Below are 18168 nucleotides of genomic sequence, written 5' to 3'. Positions count from 1 at the left end.
AGTAGTCCAGTTACACATTTGTGGGCTTATAACTTGGCTTCTGAATGTCCTAGAGAGATCAGGTTTGTTTTAATGTACTCCAATCAACAGCCCCTACAACCACAAAAAGGAATGGAGCCATTAGCACTTATGGTTTGTAAATGGCACCCAGAATTATGTTGCACGAAGCACAATTTCACATCATTCTGGTCCATTTGTGTGAAAACAAGGTCCAATCAGGCTGAAACGTTACAAGAAGGTAGAATCTATTGAGTTGTAAGTGATCTGAACGTTTCAAGATGATCGCACATTCCTATAGGGGGTAAAACCATGTCCCAAAGGTCACCGGGCCTGGTGTCACTTTAAAGAAGTAGTCCAGTTACACCTTTGTGGGCTTATAACTTGGCTTCTGAATATCCTAGAGAGGTCAGGTTTGTTTTAGTGTACTCCAATTAACAGCCCCCATTACCCCAAAAAGGAATGGAGTCATTAACACTTATGGTTTGTAAATGGCACCCAGAATTATGTTGCACGAAGCACAATTTCATATCATTCTGGGTTCATTTGTGTGAAAACAAGGTCCAATCAGGCTGAAACGTTAAAGGAAGGTAGAATCTATTGAGTTGTAAGTGATCTGAACGTTTCATGATGATAGCACTTTCCTAAGGGGGTCAAACCATATCCCAAAGGTCACTGGATCTGGTGTCAATTTAAAGAAGTAGTCCAGTTACACCTTTGAGGGCTTATAACTTGGCTTCTGAATGTCCTAGAGAGGTTAGGTTTGTTTTAGTGTACTCCAATCAACAGCCCCTACAACCACAAAAAGGAATGGAGTCATTAGCACTTATGGTTTGTAAATGGCACCCAGAATTATGTTGCACGAAGCACAATTTCACATCATTCTGGGTCCATTTGTGTGAAAACAAGGTCCAATCAGGCTGAAACGTTACAGGATGGTAGAATCTATTGAGTTGTAAGTGATCTGAACGTTTCAAGATGATAGCACTTTCCTAAGGGGGTCAAACCATGTCCCAAAGGTCACCGGATCTGGTGTCAATTTAAAGAAGTAGTCCAGTTACACATTTGTGGGCTTATAACTTGGCTTCTGAATGTCCTAGAGAGGTCGGGTTTGTTTTAGTGTACTCCAATCAACAGCCCCTACAACCACAAAAAGGAAGGGAGTCATTAGCACTTATCGTTTTTACATGGCACCCAGAATTATGTTGCACGAAGCACAATTTCACATCATTCTGGGTTCATTTGTGTGAAAACAAGGTCCAATCAGGCTGAAACGTTACAGGAAGGTAGAATCTATTGAGTTGTAAGTGATCTGAACGTTTCATGATGATAGCACTTTCCTAAGGGGGTCAAACCATGTCCCAAAGGTCACCGGATCTGGTGTAAATTTAAAGAAGTAGTCCAGTTACACATTTGTGGGCTTATAACTTGGCTTCTGAATGTCCTAGATAGATCAGGTTTGTTTATGTATACTCCAATCAACAGCCCCTACAACCACAAAAAGGAATGGAGTGATTAGCACTTATGGTTTGTAAATGGCACCCAGAATTATGTTGCACGAAGCACAATTTCACATCATTCTGGGTTCATTTGTGTGAAAACAAGGTCCAATCAGGCTGAAACGTTACAGGAAGGTAGAATCTATTGAGTTGTAAGTGATCTGAACGTTTCATGATGATAGCACTTTCCTAAGGGGGTCAAACCATGTCCCAAAGGTCACCGGATCTGGTGTCAATTTAAAGAAGTAGTCCAGTTACACATTTGTGGGCTTATAACTTGGCTTCTGAATGTCCTAGTGAGGTTAGGTTTAATTTAATGTACTCCAACCAACAGCCCCTACAACCACAAAAAGGATTGGAGTCATTAGCACTTATGGTTTTTAAATGGCACCCAGAATTATGTTGCACGAAGCACAATTTCACATCATTCTGGGTTCATTTGTGTAAAAACAAGGTCCAATCAGGCTGAAATGTTACAGCAAGGTAGAATCTATTGAGTTGTAAGTGATCTGAACGTTTCATGATGATAGCACTTTCCTAAGGGGGTCAAACCATGTCCCAAAGGTCATCGGATCTGGTGTCAATTTAAAGAAGTAGTCCAGTTACACATTTGTGGGCTTATAACTTGGCTTCTGAATGTCCTAGAGAGATCAGGTTTGTTTTAGTGTACTCCAATCAACAGCCCCTACAACCACAAAAAGGAATGGAGTCATTAGCACTTATGGTTTGTAAATGGCACCCAGAATTATGTTGCACGAAGCACAATTTCACATCATTCTGGGTCCATTTGTGTGAAAACAAGGTCCAATCAGGCTGAAACGTTACAAGAAGGTAGAATCTATTGAGTTGTAAGTGATCTGAACGTTTCATGATAATCACACATTCCTATAGGGGGTCAAACCATGTCCCAAAGGTCACCGGGCCTGGTGTCACTTTAAAGAAGTAGTCCAGTTACACCTTTGTGGGCTTATAACTTGGCTTCTGAATATCCTAAAGAGGTCAGGTTTGTTTTAGTGTACTCCAATCAACAGCCCCTACAACCAAAAAAAAAAAAAGGAATGGAGTCATTAGCACTTATGGTTTGTAAATGGCACCCAGAATTATGTTGCACGAAGCACAATTTCACATCATTCTGGGTCCATTTGTGTGAAAACAAGGTCCAATCAGGCTGAAACGATACAGGAAGGTAGAATCTATTGAGTTGTAAGTGATCTGAACGTTTCATGATGATAGCTCATTCCTATAGGGGGTGAAACAATGTCCGAAAGGTCACTGGATCTGGTGTCAATTTAAAGAAGTAGTCCAGTTACACATTTGTGGGCTTATAACTTGGCTTCTGAATATCCTAGAGAGGTCAGTTTTTTTAGAGTACTCCAATTAACAGCCCCCATTACCCCAAAAAGGACTGGAGTCATTAGCACTTATGGTTTTTAAATGGCACCCAGAATTATGTTGCACGAAGCACAATTTCACATCATTCTGGGTTCATTTGTGTGAAAACAAGGTCCAATCAGGCAGAAACATTACAGGAAGTTAGAATCTATTGAGTTGTAAGTGATCTGAACGTTTCATGATGATAGCACTTTCCTAAGGGGGTCAAACCATGTCCCAAAGGTCACCGGATCTGGTGTCAATTTAAAGAAGTAGTCCAGTTACACATTTGTGGGCTTATAACTTGGCTTCTGAATATCCTAGAGAGGTCAGTTTTTTTAGAGTACTCCAATTAACAGCCCCTACAACCACAAAAAGGAATGGAGTCATTAGCACTTATGGTTTTTAAATGGCACCCAGAATTATGTTGCACGAAGCACAATTTCACATCATTCTGGGTCCATTTGTGTGAAAACAAGGTCCAATCAGGCTGAAACGCTACAAGAAGGTAGAATCTATTGAGTTGTAAGTGATCTGAACATTTCAAGATGATCGCACATTCCTATAGGGGGTAAAACCATGTCCCAAAGGTCACCGGGCCTGGTGTCACTTTAAAGAAGTAGTCCAGTTACACATTTGTGGGCTTATAACTTGGCTTCTGAATGTCCTAGAGAGATCAGGTTTGTTTTAGTGTACTCCAATCAACAGCCCCTACAACCACAAAAAGGAATGGAGTCATTAGCACTTATGGTTTGTAAATGGCACCCAGAATTATGTTGCACGAAGCACAATTTCACATCATTCTGGGTCCATTTGTGTGAAAACAAGGTCCAATCAGGCTGAAACACTACAAGAAGGTAGAATCTATTGAGTTGTAAGTGATCTGAACGTTTCAAGATGATCGCACATTCCTATAGGGGGTAAAACCATGTCCCAAAGGTCACCAGGCCTGGTGTCACTTTAAAGAAGTAGTCCAGTTACACCTTTGTGGGCTTATAACTTGACTTCTGAATGTCCTAGAGAGGTTAGGTTTGTTTTAGTGTACTCCAATCAACAGCCCCTACAACCACAAAAAGGAATGGAGTCATTAGCACTTATGGTTTGTAAATGGCACCCAGAATTATGTTGCACGAAGCACAATTTCACATCATTCTGGGTCCATTTGTGTGAAAACAAGGTCCAATCAGGCTGAAACGTTACAGGAAGGTAGAATCTATTGAGTTGTAAGTGATCTGAACGTTTCATGATGATAGCACATTCCTATAGGGGGTGAAACAATGTCCCAAAGGTCACCGGATCTGGTGTTAATTTAAAGAAGTAGTCCAGTTACACATTTGTGGGCTTATAACTTGGCTTCTGAATGTCCTAGAGAGGTCAGGTTTGTTTTAGTATACTCCAATCAACAGCCCCTACAACCACAAAAAGGAATGGAGTCATTAGCACTTATGGTTTGTAAATGGCACCCAGAATTATGTTGCACGAAGCACAATTTCACATCATTCTGGGTCCATTTGTGTGAAAACAAGGTCCAACCAGGCTGAAACGTTACAGGAAGGTAGAATCTATTGAGTTGTAAGTGATCTGAACGTTTCATGATGATAGCACTTTCCTAAGGGGGTCAAACCATGTCCCAAAGGTCACCGGATATGGTGTCAATTTAAAGAAGTAGTCCAGTTACACATTTGTGGGCTTATAACTTGGCTTCTGAATTTCCTAGAGAGATCAGGTTTGTTTTAGTGTACTCCAATCAACAGCCCCTACAACCACAAAAAGGAAGGGAGTCATTAGCACTTATGGTTTGTAAATGGCACCCAGAATTATGTTGCACGAAGCACAATTTCACATCATTCTGGGTCCATTTGTGTGAAAACAAGGTCCAATCAGGCTGAAACGTTACAGGAAGGTAGAATCTATTGAGTTGTAAGTGATCTGAACGTTTCATGATGATAGCACTTTCCTAAGGGGGTCAAACCATATGCCAAATGTCACCGGATCTGGTGTCAATTTAAAGAAGTAGTCCAGTTACACCTTTGTGGGCTTATAACTTGGCTTCTGAATGTCCTAGAGAGGTTAGGTTTGTTTTAGTGTACTCCAATCAACAGCCCCTACAACCACAAAAAGGAATGGAGTCATTAGCACTTATGGTTTGTAAATGGCACCCAGAATTATGTTGCACAAATCACAATTTCACATCATTCTGGGTCCATTTGTGTGAAAACAAGGTCCAATCAGGCTGAAACGTTACAGGAAGGTAGAATCTATTGAGTTGTAAGTGATCTGAACGTTTCATGATGATAGCACTTTCCTAAGGGGGTCAAACCATGTCCCAAAGGTCACCGGATCTGGTGTCAATTTAAAGAAGTAGTCCAGTTACACATTTGTGGGCTTATAACTTGGCTTCTGAATGTCCTAGAGAGATCAGGTTTGTTTTAGTGTACTCCAATCAACAGCCCCTACAACCACAAAAAGGAAGGGAGTCATTAGCACTTATGGTTTGTAAATGTCACCCAGAATTATGTTGCACGAAGCACAATTTCACATCATTCTGGGTCCATTTGTGTGAAAACAAGGTCAAATCAGGCTGAAACGTTACAGGAAGGTAGAATCTATTGAGTTGTAAGTGATCTGAACGTTTCATGATGATAGCACTTTCCTAAGGGGGTCAAACCATGTCCCAAAGGTCACCGGATCTGGTGTCACTTTAAAGAAGTAGTCCAGTTACACATTTGTGGGCTTATAACTTGGCTTCTGAATATCCTAGAGAGGTCAGGTTTGTTTTAGAGTACTCCAATTAACAGCCCCCATTACCTCAAAAATGAATGGAGTCATTAGCACTTATGGTTTTTAAATGGCACCCAGAATTATGTTGCACGAAGCACAATTTCACATCATTCTGGGTTCATTTGTGTGAAAACAAGGTCCAATCAGGCTGAAACGTTACAGGAAGGTAGAATCTATTGAGTTGTAAGTGATCTGAACGTTTCAAGATGATCGCACATTCCTATAGGGGGTAAAACCATGTCCCAAAGGTCACTGGGCCTGGTGTCACTTTAAAGAAGTAGTCCAGTTACACATTTATGGGCTTATAACTTGGCTTCTGAATGTCCTAGAGAGATCAGGTTTGTTTTAGTATACTCCAATCAACAGCCCCTACAACCACAAAAAGGAATGGAGTCATTAGCACTTATGGTTTGTAAATGGCACCCAGAATTATGTTGCACGAAGCACAATTTCACATCATTCTGGGTCCATTTGTGTGAAAACAAGGTCCAATCAGGCTGAAACACTACAAGAAGGTAGAATCTATTGAGTTGTAAGTGATCTGAACGTTTCAAGATGATCGCACATTCCTATAGGGGGTAAAACCATGTCCCAAAGGTCACCGGGCCTGGTGTCACTTTAAAGAAGTAGTCCAGTTACACCTTTGTGGGCTTATAACTTGACTTCTGAATGTCCTAGAGAGGTTAGGTTTGTTTTAGTGTACTCCAATCAACAGCCCCTACAACCACAAAAAGGAATGGAGTCATTAGCACTTATGGTTTGTAAATGGCACCCAGAATTATGTTGCACGAAGCACAATTTCACATCATTCTGGGTTCATATGTGTGAAAACAAGGCCCAATCAGGCTAAAACGTTACAGGAAGGTAGAATCTATTGAGTTGTAAGTGATCTGAACGTTTCATGATGATAGCACATTCCTAAGGGGGTCAAACCATGTCCCAAAGGTCACCGGATCTGGTGTCAATTTAAAGAAGTAGTCCAGTTACACATTTGTGGGCTTATAACTTGGCTTCTGAATGTCCTAGAGAGATCAGGTTTGTTTTAGAGTACTCCAATCAACAGACACTACAACCACAAAAAGGAATGGAGTCATTAGCACTTATGGTTTGTAAATGTCACCCAGAATTATGTTGCACAAAGCACAATTTCACATAATTCTGGGTCCATTTGTGTGAAAACAAGGTCCAATCAGGCTGAAACGTTACAAGAACGTAGAATCTATTGAGTTGTAAGTGATCTGAACGTTTCATGATGATCGCACATTCCTATAGGGGGTCAAACCATGTCCCAAAGGTCACCGGGCCTGGTGTCACTTTAAAGAAGTAGTCCAGTTACACCTTTTTGGGCTTATAACTTGGCTTCTGAATATCCTAAAGAGGTCAGGTTTGTTTTAGTGTACTCCAATCAACAGCCCCTACAACCACAAAAAGGAATGGAGTCAGTAGCACTTATGGTTTGTAAATGGCACCCAGAATTAGGTTGCACGAAGCACAATTTCACATCATTCTGGGTCCATTTGTGTGAAAACAAGGTCCAATCAGGCTGAAACGTTACAGGAAGGAAGAATCTATTGAGTTGTAAGTGATCTGAACGTTTCATGATGATAGCACATTCCTATAGGCGGTCAAACAATGTCCCAAAGGTCACCGGATCTGGTGTCAATTTAAAGAAGTAGTCCAGTTACACATTTGTGGGCTTATAACTTGGCTTCTGAATGTCCTAGAGAGATCAGGTTTGTTTTAGTGTACTCCAATCAACAGCCCCTACAACCACAAAAAGGAAGGGAGTCATTAGCACTTATGGTTTGTAAATGTCACCCAGAATTATGTTGCACGAAGCACAATTTCACATCATTCTGGGTCCATTTGTGTGAAAACAAGGTCAAATCAGGCTGAAACGTTACAGGAAGGTAGAATCTATTGATTTGTAAGTGATCTGAACGTTTCATGATGATAGCACTTTCCTAAGGGGGTCAAACCATGTCCCAAAGGTCACCGGATCTGGTGTCACTTTAAAGAAGTAGTCCAGTTACACATTTGTGGGCTTATAACTTGGCTTCTGAATATCCTAGAGAGGTCAGGTTTGTTTTAGAGTACTCCAATTAACAGCCCCCATTACCCCAAAAATGAATGGAGTCATTAGCACTTATGGTTTTTAAATGGCACCCAGAATTATGTTGCACGAAGCACAATTTCACATCATTCTGGGTTCATTTGTGTGAAAACAAGGTCCAATCAGGCTGAAACGTTACAGGAAGGTAGAATCTATTGAGTTGTAAGTGATCTGAACGTTTCAAGATGATCGCACATTCCTATAGGGGGTAAAACCATGTCCCAAAGGTCACTGGGCCTGGTGTCACTTTAAAGAAGTAGTCCAGTTACACATTTATGGGCTTATAACTTGGCTTCTGAATGTCCTAGAGAGATCAGGTTTGTTTTAGTATACTCCAATCAACAGCCCCTACAACCACAAAAAGGAATGGAGTCATTAGCACTTATGGTTTGTAAATGGCACCCAGAATTATGTTGCACGAAGCACAATTTCACATCATTCTGGGTCCATTTGTGTGAAAACAAGGTCCAATCAGGCTGAAACACTACAAGAAGGTAGAATCTATTGAGTTGTAAGTGATCTGAACGTTTCAAGATGATCGCACATTCCTATAGGGGGTAAAACCATGTCCCAAAGGTCACCGGGCCTGGTGTCACTTTAAAGAAGTAGTCCAGTTACACCTTTGTGGGCTTATAACTTGACTTCTGAATGTCCTAGAGAGGTTAGGTTTGTTTTAGTGTACTCCAATCAACAGCCCCTACAACCACAAAAAGGAATGGAGTCATTAGCACTTATGGTTTGTAAATGGCACCCAGAATTATGTTGCACGAAGCACAATTTCACATCATTCTGGGTTCATATGTGTGAAAACAAGGCCCAATCAGGCTAAAACGTTACAGGAAGGTAGAATCTATTGAGTTGTAAGTGATCTGAACGTTTCATGATGATAGCACATTCCTAAGGGGGTCAAACCATGTCCCAAAGGTCACCGGATCTGGTGTCAATTTAAAGAAGTAGTCCAGTTACACATTTGTGGGCTTATAACTTGGCTTCTGAATGTCCTAGAGAGATCAGGTTTGTTTTAGAGTACTCCAATCAACAGACACTACAACCACAAAAAGGAATGGAGTCATTAGCACTTATGTTTTGTAAATGTCACCCAGAATTATGTTGCACAAAGCACAATTTCACATAATTCTGGGTCCATTTGTGTGAAAACAAGGTCCAATCAGGCTGAAACGTTACAAGAACGTAGAATCTATTGAGTTGTAAGTGATCTGAACGTTTCATGATGATCGCACATTCCTATAGGGGGTCAAACCATGTCTCAAAGGTCACCGGGCCTGGTGTCACTTTAAAGAAGTAGTCCAGTTACACCTTTTTGGGCTTATAACTTGGCTTCTGAATATCCTAAAGAGGTCAGGTTTGTTTTAGTGTACTCCAATCAACAGCCCCTACAACCACAAAAAGGAATGGAGTCAGTAGCACTTATGGTTTGTAAATGGCACCCAGAATTATGTTGCACGAAGCACAATTTCACATCATTCTGGGTCCATTTGTGTGAAAACAAGGTCCAATCAGGCTGAAACGTTACAGGAAGGAAGAATCTATTGAGTTGTAAGTGATCTGAACGTTTCATGATGATAGCACATTCCTATAGGCGGTCAAACAATGTCCCAAAGGTCACCGGATCTGGTGTTAATTTAAAGAAGTAGTCCAGTTACACATTTGTGGGCTTATAACTTGGCTTCTGAATGTCCTAGAGAGATCAGGTTTGTTTTAGTATACTCCAATCACTTGCCCCTACAACCACAAAAAGGAATGGAGTCAGTAGCACTTATGGTTTGTAAATGGCACCCAGAATTATGTTGCACGAAGCACAATTTCACATTATTCTGGGTCCATTTGTGTGAAAACAAGGTCCAATCAGGCTGAAGCGTTACAGGAAGGTAGAATCTATTGAGTTGTAAGTGATCTGAACGTTTCATGATGATAGCACTTTCCTAAGGGGGTCAAACCATGTCCCAAAGGTCACCGGATCTGGTGTCAATTTAAAGAAGTAGTCCAGTTACACATTTGTGGGCTTATAACTTGGCTTCTGAATATCCTAAAGAGGTCAGGTTTGTTTTAGTGTACTCCAATCAACAGCCCCTACAAGCACAAAAAGGAATGGAGTCATTAGCACTTATGGTTTGTAAATGGCACCCAGAATTATGTTGCACGAAGCACAATTTCACATCATTCTGGGTCCATTTGTGTGAAAACAAGGTCCAATCAGGATGAAACGTTACAGGAAGGTAGAATCTATTGAGTTGTAAGTGATCTGAACGTTTCATGATGATAGCACATTCCTATAGGGGGTGAAACAATGTCGCAAAGGTCACCGGATCTGGTGTTAATTTAAAGAAGTAGTCCAGTTACACATTTATGGGCTTATAACTTGGCTTCTGAATGTCCTAGAGAGATCAGGTTTGTTTTAGTATACTCCAATCAACAGCCCCTACAACCACAAAAAGGAATGGAGTCATTAGCACTTATGGTTTGTAAATGGCACCCAGAATTATGTTGCACGAAGCACAATTTCACATCATTCTGGGTCCATTTGTGTGAAAACAAGGTCCAATCAGGCTGAAACGTTACAGGAAGGTAGAATCTATTGAGTTGTAAGTGATCTGAACGTTTCATGATGATAGACTTTCCTAAGGGGTCAAACCATGTCCCAAAGGTCACCGGATCTGGTGTCAATTTAAAGAAGTAGTCCAGTTACACCTTTGTGGGCTTATAACTTGGCTTCTGAATTTCCTAGAGAGATCAGGTTTGTTTTAGTGTACTCCAATCAGCAGCCCCTACAACCACAAAAAGGAAGGGAGTCATTAGCACTTATGGTTTGTAAATGGCACCCAGAATTATGTTGCACGAAGCACAATTTTACATCATTCTGGGTCCATTTGTGTGAAAACAAGGTCCAATCAGGCTGAAACGTTACAGGAAGGTAGAATCTATTGAGTTGTAAGGGATCTGAACGTTTCATGATGATAGCACTTTCCTAAGGGGGTCAAACCATTTCCCAAAGGTCACCTGATCTGGTGTCACTTTAAAGACGTAGTCCAGTTACACATTTGTGGGCTTATAACTTCGCTTCTGAATATCCTAGAGAGGTCAGGTTTGTTTTAGAGTACTCCAATTAACAGCCCCCATTACCCCAAAAATGAATGGTCATTAGCACTTATGGTTTTTAAATGGCACCCAGAATTATGTTGCACGAAGCACAATTTCACATCATTGTGGGTTCATTTGTGTGAAAACAAGGTCCACTCAGGCTGAAACGTTACAGGAAGGTAGAATCTATTGAGTTGTAAGTGATCTGAACGTTTCATGATGATAGCACTTTCCTAAGGGGGTCAAACCATGTCCCAAAGGTCACCGGATCTGGTGTCAATTTAAAGAAGTAGTCCAGTTACACATTTGTGGGCTTATAACTTGGCTTCTGAATGTCCTAGAGAGATCAGGTTTGTTTTAGTGTACTCAAATCAACAGCCCCTACAACCACAAAAAGGAATGGAGTCATTAGCACTTATGGTTTGTAAATGGCACCCAGAATTATGTTGCACGAAGCACAATTTCACATCGTTCTGGGTTCATTTGTGTGAAAACAAGGTCCAATCAGGCTGAAACGTTACCAGAAGGTAGAATCTATTGAGTTGTAAGTGATCTGAAGGTTTCATGATGATCGCACATTCCTATAGGGGGTCAAACCATGTCCCAAAGGTCACCGGGCCTGGTGTCACTTTAAAGAAGTAGTCCAGTTACACCTTTTATGGGCTTATAACTTGGCTTCTGAATGTCCTAGAGAGGTCAGGTTTGTTTTAGTGTACTCCAGTCAACAGCCCCTACAACCAAAAAAAAGGAATGGAGTCATTAGCACTTATGGTTTGTAAATGGCACCCAGAATTATGTTGCACGAAGCACAATTTCACATCATTCTGGGTTCATTTGTGTAAAAACAAGGTCCAATCAGGCTGAAACGTTACAGGAAGGTAGAATCTATTGAGTTTTAAGTGATCTGAACGTTTCATGATGATAGCTCATTCCTAAGGGGGTCAAACCATGTCCCAAAGGTCACCGGATCTGGTGTCACTTTAAAGACGTAGTCCAGTTACACATTTGTGGGCTTATAACTTCGCTTCTGAATATCCTAGAGAGGTCAGGTTTGTTTTAGAGTACTCCAATTAACAGCCCCCATTACCCCAAAAATGAATGGTCATTAGCACTTATGGTTTTTAAATGGCACCCAGAATTATGTTGCACGAAGCACAATTTCACATCATTCTGGGTTCATTTGTGTGAAAACAAGGTCCAATCAGGCTGAAACGTTACAGGAAGGTAGAATCTATTGAGTTTTAAGTGATCTGAACGTTTCATGATGATAGCTCATTCCTAAGGGGGTCAAACCATGTCCCAAAGGTCACCGGATCTGGTGTCAATTTAAAGAAGTAGTCCAGTTACACATTTGTGGGCTTATAACTTGGCTTCTGAATGTCCTAGAGAGATCAGGTTTGTTTTAATGTACTCCAATCAACAGCCCCTACAACCACAAAAAGGAATGGAGCCATTAGCACTTATGGTTTGTAAATGGCACCCAGAATTATGTTGCACGAAGCACAATTTCACATCATTCTCGGTCCATTTGTGTGAAAACAAGGTCCAATCAGGCTGAAACGTTACAAGAAGGTAGAATCTATTGAGTTGTAAGTGATCTGAACGTTTCAAGATGATCGCACATTCCTATAGGGGGTAAAACCATGTCCCAAAGGTCACCGGGCCTGGTGTCACTTTAAAGAAGTAGTCCAGTTACACCTTTGTGGGCTTATAACTTGGCTTCTGAATATCCTAGAGAGGTCAGGTTTGTTTTAGTGTACTCCAATTAACAGCCCCCATTACCCCAAAAAGGAATGGAGTCATTAACACTTATGGTTTGTAAATGGCACCCAGAATTATGTTGCACGAAGCACAATTTCATATCATTCTGGGTTCATTTGTGTGAAAACAAGGTCCAATCAGGCTGAAACGTTAAAGGAAGGTAGAATCTATTGAGTTGTAAGTGATCTGAACGTTTCATGATGATAGCACTTTCCTAAGGGGGTCAAACCATATCCCAAAGGTCACTGGATCTGGTGTCAATTTAAAGAAGTAGTCCAGTTACACCTTTGAGGGCTTATAACTTGGCTTCTGAATGTCCTAGAGAGGTTAGGTTTGTTTTAGTGTACTCCAATCAACAGCCCCTACAACCACAAAAAGGAATGGAGTCATTAGCACTTATGGTTTGTAAATGGCACCCAGAATTATGTTGCACGAAGCACAATTTCACATCATTCTGGGTCCATTTGTGTGAAAACAAGGTCCAATCAGGCTGAAACGTTACAGGAAGGTAGAATCTATTGAGTTGTAAGTGATCTGAACGTTTCATGATGATAGCACTTTCCTAAGGGGGTCAAACCATGTCCCAAAGGTCACCGGATCTGGTGTCAATTTAAAGAAGTAGTCCAGTTACACATTTGTGGGCTTATAACTTGGCTTCTGAATGTCCTAGAGAGGTCGGGTTTGTTTTAGTGTACTCCAATCAACAGCCCCTACAACCACAAAAAGGAAGGGAGTCATTAGCACTTATCGTTTTTACATGGCACCCAGAATTATGTTGCACGAAGCACAATTTCACATCATTCTGGGTTCATTTGTGTGAAAACAAGGTCCAATCAGGCTGAAACGTTACAGGAAAGTAGAATCTATTGAGTTGTAAGTGATCTGAAAGTTTCATGATGATAGCACTTTCCTAAGGGGGTCAAACCATGTCCCAAAGGTCACCGGATCTGGTGTCAATTTAAAGAAGTAGTCCAGTTACACATTTGTGGGCTTATAACTTGGCTTCTGAATGTCCTAGATAGATCAGGTTTGTTTATGTATACTCCAATCAACAGCCCCTACAACCACAAAAAGGAATGGAGTGATTAGCACTTATGGTTTGTAAATGGCACCCAGAATTATGTTGCACGAAGCACAATTTCACATCATTCTGGGTTCATTTGTGTGAAAACAAGGTCCAATCAGGCTGAAACGTTACAGGAAGGTAGAATCTATTGAGTTGTAGGTGATCTGAACGTTTCATGATGATCGCACATTCCTATAGGGGGTCAAACCATGTCCCAAAGGTCACCGGGCCTGGTGTCACTTTAAAGAAGTAGTCCAGTTACACCTTTGTGGGCTTATGACTTGGCTTTTGAATATCCTAGAGAGGTCAGGTTTGTTTTAGAGTACTCCAATTAACAGCCCCCATTACCCCAAAAAGGAATGGAGTCATTAGCACTTATGGTTTTTAAATGGCACCCAGAATTATGTTGCACGAAGCACAATTTCACATCATTCTGGGTCCATTTGTGTGAAAACAAGGTCCAATCAGGCTGAAACGTTACAAGAAGGTAGAATCTATTGAGTTGTAAGTGATCTGAACGTTTCATGATGATCGCACATTCCTATAGGGGGTCAAACCATGTCCCAAAGGTCACCGGGCCTGGTGTCACTTTAAAGAAGTAGTCCAGTTACACCTTTGTGGGCTTATAACTTGGCTTCTGAATATCCTAGAGAGGTCAGGTTTGTTTTAGAGTACTCCAATTAACAGCCCCCATTACCCCAAAAAGGAATGGAGTCATTAGCACTTATGGTTTTTACATGGCACCCAGAATTATGTTGCAGGAAGCACAATTTCACATCATTCTAGGTTCATTTGTGTGAAAACAAGGTCCAATCAGGCTGAAACGTTACAGGAAGGTAGAATCTATTGAGTTGTAAGTGATCTGAACGTTTAATGATGATCGCACTTTCCTAAGGGGGTCAAACCATGTCCCGAAGGTGACCGGGCCTGGTGTCACTTTAAAGAAGTAGTCCAGTTACACATTTGTGGGCTTATACCTTGGCTTCTGAATATCCTAGAGAGGTCAGGTTTGTTTAAAGTACTCCAATTAAGAGCCCCCATTACCCCAAAAAGGAATGGAGTCATTAGCACTTATGGTTTGTAAATGGCACCCAGAATTATGTTGAACGAAGCACAATTTCACATCATTCTGGGTCCATTTGTGTGAAAACAAGGTCCAGTCAGGCTGAAACGCTACAAGAAGGTAGAATCTATTGAGTTGTAAGTGATCTGAACGTTTCAAGATGATCGCACATTCCTATAGGGGGTAAAACCATGTCCCAAAGGTCACCGGGCCTGGTGTCACTTTAAAGTAGTCCAGTTACACCTTTGTGGGCTTATAACTTGGCTTCTGAATGTCCAAGAGAGGTTAGGTTTGTTTTAGTGTACTCCAATCAACAGCCCCTACAACCACAAAAAGGAATGGAGTCAGCAGCACTTATGGTTTGTAAATGGCACCCAGAATTATGTTGCACGAAGCACAATTTCTGGGTTCATTTGTGTGAAAACAAGGTCCAATCAGGCTGAAACGTTACAGGAAGGTAGAATCTATTGAGTTGTAAGTGATCTGAACGTTTCATGATGATAGCACTTTCCTAAGGGGGTCAAACCATGTCCCAAAGGTCACCGGATCTGGTGTCAATTTAAAGAAGTAGTCCAGTTACACATTTGTGGGCTTATAACTTGGCTTCTGAATGTCCTAGAGAGGTCGGGTTTGTTTTAGTGTACTCCAATCAACAGCCCCTACAACCACAAAAAGGAAGGGAGTCATTAGCACTTATCGTTTTTACATGTCACCCAGAATTATGTTGCACGAAGCACAATTTCACATCATTCTGGGTTCATTTGTGTGAAAACAAGGTCCAATCAGGCTGAAACGTTACAGGAAGGTAGAATCTATTGAGTTGTAAGTGATCTGAACGTTTCATGATGATAGCACTTTCCTAAGGGGGTCAAACCATGTCCCAAAGGTCACCGGATCTGGTGTAAATTTAAAGAAGTAGTCCAGTTACACATTTGTGGGCTTATAACTTGGCTTCTGAATGTCCTAGATAGATCAGGTTTGTTTATGTATACTCCAATCAACAGCCCCTACAACCACAAAAAGCAATGGAGTGATTAGCACTTATGGTTTGTAAATGGCACCCAGAATTATGTTTCACGAAGCACAATTTCACATCATTCTGGGTTCATTTGTGTGAAAACAAGGTCCAATCAGGCTGAAACGTTACAGGAAGGTAGAATCTATTGAGTTGTAGGTGATCTGAACGTTTCATGATGATCGCACATTCCTATAGGGGGTCAAACCATGTCCCAAAGGTCACCGGGCCTGGTGTCACTTTAAAGAAGTAGTCCAGTTACACCTTTGTGGGCTTATGACTTGGCTTCTGAATATCCTAGAGAGGTCAGGTTTGTTTTAGAGTACTCCAATTAACAGCCCCCATTACCCCAAAAAGGAATGGAGTCATTAGCACTTATGGTTTTTACATGGCACCCAGAATTATGTTGCAGGAAGCACAATTTCACATCATTCTAGGTTCATTTGTGTGAAAACAAGGTCCAATCAGGCTGAAACGTTACAGGAAGGTAGAATCTATTGAGTTGTAAGTGATCTGAACGTTTAATGATGATCGCACTTTCCTAAGGGGGTCAAACCATGTCCCGAAGGTGACCGGGCCTGGTGTCACTTTAAAGAAGTAGTCCAGTTACACATTTGTGGGCTTATACCTTGGCTTCTGAATATCCTAGAGAGGTCAGGTTTGTTTAAAGTACTCCAATTAAGAGCCCCCATTACCCCAAAAAGGAATGGAGTCATTAGCACTTATGGTTTGTAAATGGCACCCAGAATTATGTTGAACGAAGCACAATTTCACATCATTCTGGGTCCATTTGTGTGAAAACAAGGTCCAGTCAGGCTGAAACGCTACAAGAAGGTAGAATCTATTGAGTTGTAAGTGATCTGAACGTTTCAAGATGATCGCACATTCCTATAGGGGGTAAAACCATGTCCCAAAGGTCACCGGGCCTGGTGTCACTTTAAAGTAGTCCAGTTACACCTTTGTGGGCTTATAACTTGGCTTCTGAATGTCCAAGAGAGGTTAGGTTTGTTTTAGTGTACTCCAATCAACAGCCCCTACAACCACAAAAAGGAATGGAGTCAGCAGCACTTATGGTTTGTAAATGGCACCCAGAATTATGTTGCACGAAGCACAATTTCTGGGTTCATTTGTGTGAAAACAAGGTCCAATCAGGCTGAAACGTTACAGGAAGGTAGAATCTATTGAGTTGTAAGTGATCTGAACGTTTCATGATGATAGCACTTTCCTAAGGGGGTCAAACCATGTCCCAAAGGTCACCGGATCTGGTGTCAATTTAAAGAAGTAGTCCAGTTACACATTTGTGGGCTTATAACTTGGCTTCTGAATGTCCTAGAGAGGTCGGGTTTGTTTTAGTGTACTCCAATCAACAGCCCCTACAACCACAAAAAGGAAGGGAGTCATTAGCACTTATCGTTTTTACATGTCACCCAGAATTATGTTGCACGAAGCACAATTTCACATCATTCTGGGTTCATTTGTGTGAAAACAAGGTCCAATCAGGCTGAAACGTTACAGGAAGGTAGAATCTATTGAGTTGTAAGTGATCTGAACGTTTCATGATGATAGCACTTTCCTAAGGGGGTCAAACCATGTCCCAAAGGTCACCGGATCTGGTGTAAATTTAAAGAAGTAGTCCAGTTACACATTTGTGGGCTTATAACTTGGCTTCTGAATGTCCTAGATAGATCAGGTTTGTTTATGTATACTCCAATCAACAGCCCCTACAACCACAAAAAGCAATGGAGTGATTAGCACTTATGGTTTGTAAATGGCACCCAGAATTATGTTTCACGAAGCACAATTTCACATCATTCTGGGTTCATTTGTGTGAAAACAAGGTCCAATCAGGCTGAAACGTTACAGGAAGGTAGAATCTATTGAGTTGTAGGTGATCTGAACGTTTCATGATGATCGCACATTCCTATAGGGGGTCAAACCATGTCCCAAAGGTCACCGGGCCTGGTGTCACTTTAAAGAAGTAGTCCAGTTACACCTTTGTGGGCTTATGACTTGGCTTCTGAATATCCTAGAGAGGTCAGGTTTGTTTTAGAGTACTCCAATTAACAGCCCCCATTACCCCAAAAAGGAATGGAGTCATTAGCACTTATGGTTTTTAAATGGCACCCAGAATTATGTTGCACGAAGCACAATTTCACATCATTCTGGGTCCATTTGTGTGAAAACAAGGTCCAATCAGGCTGAAACGTTACAAGAAGGTAGAATCTATTGAGTTGTAAGTGATCTGAACGTTTCATGATGATCGCACATTCCTATAGGGGGTCAAACCATGTCCCAAAGGTCACCGGGCCTGGTGTCACTTTAAAGAAGTAGTCCAGTTACACCTTTGTGGGCTTATAACTTGGCTTCTGAATATCCTAGAGAGGTCAGGTTTGTTTTAGAGTA

Source organism: Nothobranchius furzeri, chromosome 16 (assembly GCF_043380555.1).
Source record: "Nothobranchius furzeri strain GRZ-AD chromosome 16, NfurGRZ-RIMD1, whole genome shotgun sequence".
NCBI classification, from domain to species: Eukaryota; Metazoa; Chordata; class Actinopteri; order Cyprinodontiformes; family Nothobranchiidae; genus Nothobranchius; species Nothobranchius furzeri.
This window is presented reverse-complemented; position numbering follows the sequence as displayed.